The sequence below is a fragment of the Castor canadensis genome, unplaced genomic scaffold, assembly GCF_047511655.1.
Source record: "Castor canadensis unplaced genomic scaffold, mCasCan1.hap1v2 HAP1_SCAFFOLD_123, whole genome shotgun sequence".
Classification (NCBI taxonomy): Eukaryota; Metazoa; Chordata; class Mammalia; order Rodentia; family Castoridae; genus Castor; species Castor canadensis.
Genome location: NW_027395350.1, coordinates 150,032 through 152,500, shown reverse-complemented (window position 1 = coordinate 152,500; position 2,469 = coordinate 150,032).

Genomic DNA, 2,469 nt, shown 5'->3' with positions numbered 1-2,469 from the left:
GCCTTCGCCGCCGCCGCCCTCTCTCTCACCGCCTCGACCCCCCTTTTCTCTGGCCGATGGCCTCGAGAAGCCCGCCAACGCGGACGGGGCAGCCCCGCCACAGCGGCGACCGGAGCAGAGACACCGGGGGACACGGGAACGGCACCACCGCTCAGCCTCGGGCACCTCGAGTCGACCCGGAGCGCTCCAGGAGCACCGCGAAGGGCCGACGACGCACGGTACGCGGCTCGCGCGCCCGAGGAGGACGCGCGGCACGGCGGGGGAAACGCGGGCCCCTGCCCCACCGCGGGGAGGGGCCGACCCACCGCCAAGGCACCAGGGCGCGGGAGGGGTGATCCCCTCTCCCGCACGTCTGGGTCCCCGACCACGAGGAGAGGGCGGGGAAGGCGAAGGTCAGGCCGGATACCGCACCCCTGCCTTCCGCACACCACCGGCAGGTGGGGCGGAGAAGCGAGGGGCCCGCTGGCAGCACGAGAAGAGCGGTCCCATTCGCAGTGAATGTCCGTCCCTCGCCTGGCGCGGCTTAGGCCCGGCCCGGGGAGAGCACCACGTCACCACATCGATCGCGAGAAGGGAGGCGAAAACGGCCAGACCCCGCCACCCGGGAGGGCAGGGCGCCGAGTCGGGAAAGACAAAAGCGAGCCTGAGTTTCAAAACACGAGACAAAACCAAAACAGCAGCCGAGCAGGAAGAAACGCCTCGGGAAAAGGCAACCCCCTCGTAAAAGGCCAAAAAAGGGGGAAGGGGGGAGAGTCGAGCGCGGGTGGCGCACGCCCGCCGTATCCCAGCACTCGTGAGCAGCCTCGGGATGGCCCAAGCACGCGAATGCGGGAGAGAGCCCCAAACAAAACAAAACAAAAAAACAAAAACAAAACACAGAAAGCGCGGGGAACCAGCACTCGGGAGGCCGGGGCGGTGGCAGGGCCGGTCTTACAGAAACAGCCCCTCGCTCAGATAACCAAAAAAAAAAAAAAAAAAAAAAAAAAAAAAAAGGAAAAGCAGCCGGTAGAGGCCGGGATAGGAAAAGGCAGGCGAGGACAGCCACCAGAAAGAAGCCCAACTTTAAAAAGCCTCGCCCGCTCCCCGAACCCCCCCGGGTGAGAGCGACGGACAAACCCAGCAGCACGGGAACGCCTGACACGCAAAGGGGCACCGGGGCCCCGCCAAAGTCCACGGAAAAGTCGGGTTGTCCTAAACGCCGCCTCACCGAGGCCCGTGGCGGGAAGCGCGCGGGGAGCAGAGGGCCCCCGGCCGGCGCCTCGTCCGCCCGCCACACCGAACACCTCCGGGTCGCCGTCGATGTCGGAACCCGGAGGCGGCCTCGAGATCGGAGCACTCGGACGTCCAAAGAGCCTGCGCGCCGGCACGACGGGCTCCCGAAGCGCGCGGAGGGCGGCAGAAAAGCCACAGAGACGGGCGTCCGAGGAGAGCGGCTCCGTCCACCCCTCGGCGACAACCACCGAGGGACAGCGTGTCAGCACTTACCTGCAGGTACAAAACGCCCGCGTCGCCAAGCTAAAAGTGCGTGCCCGGAAGCGGGGCGAGTCCACCGGTGACGGCGGCCTCCCGGAACCGAGTCCCGGCCACCCGTGTCCAGGACGTCCCCATCAGAGACACGACCGGAGCCCACAGGGATAGCTGGTCGACCCCTCTGGGGGCAGAAAGGGACCCCGGCGACGACTCGAGAGCCGTAGCGGGCCGGGCACACCTTCCCCGGCCGGTGAGCGGAACGCGGAGCGGGGGGCGGGGGGGGACTCACCCGCGGCAGGCACCTCCGACGAACGGACCGCGCGAGGGCACGCGGGCGGGCGAGGCCGCGTCTGCGCCGGGCGACCGCCTACCCGGGGACCGGTCCGTGACTCCCGAGGAGCCAGGGCCGGCCGGCGGCCGAGCGGCCCCGTCCCAACTCCAGCCCCCAAGGCTCGGGCTCGCTCCGTCCGCTAGGCCTCCGCTCGCGGAAGAGCTCTCCGGAAAGTCCCGGACCAGCCGCACCAGCAGACGCGGAGCCCGGGAGCGCGGCGACAGCCTGCCCTCCCGCGAACCCGCAGGTCCAAACTACGACAGACAGGCGACGCAGCGCCACCGCGCCACCGCGGCCGCAGGGCCGCCCGGCTCCCCGGAGCAGCCGGGACTCTGCCCGGCTCACCACGGCCACACGTCATCCCTTGGCCCGGCCGCGGAAGTCAAAGGGATGCCTGCTATATAAAAGCGGCCGCCAGGTGGCGCTCGCCTTCAACTCCACTTGCACTTCCACGGGATCGCTCGCCCGCCCGACTCCCAGACCCGGAGGGGACGTGGAAAAAAAAAAAAATCACACGGAGAGGCGCTCCGCTGGGCTCTCGCCATCCTCCCCGCCCTCGCTCCCACCCTCGGCCGCCAGCCCCGGGCGCCTAAAAACAAAAGAAAAGAGGAAAGCCAGCGGCGTGCCGGGGGCCGGGCGGGCTCCGGCCGCGAAAGCGAAACAAACCA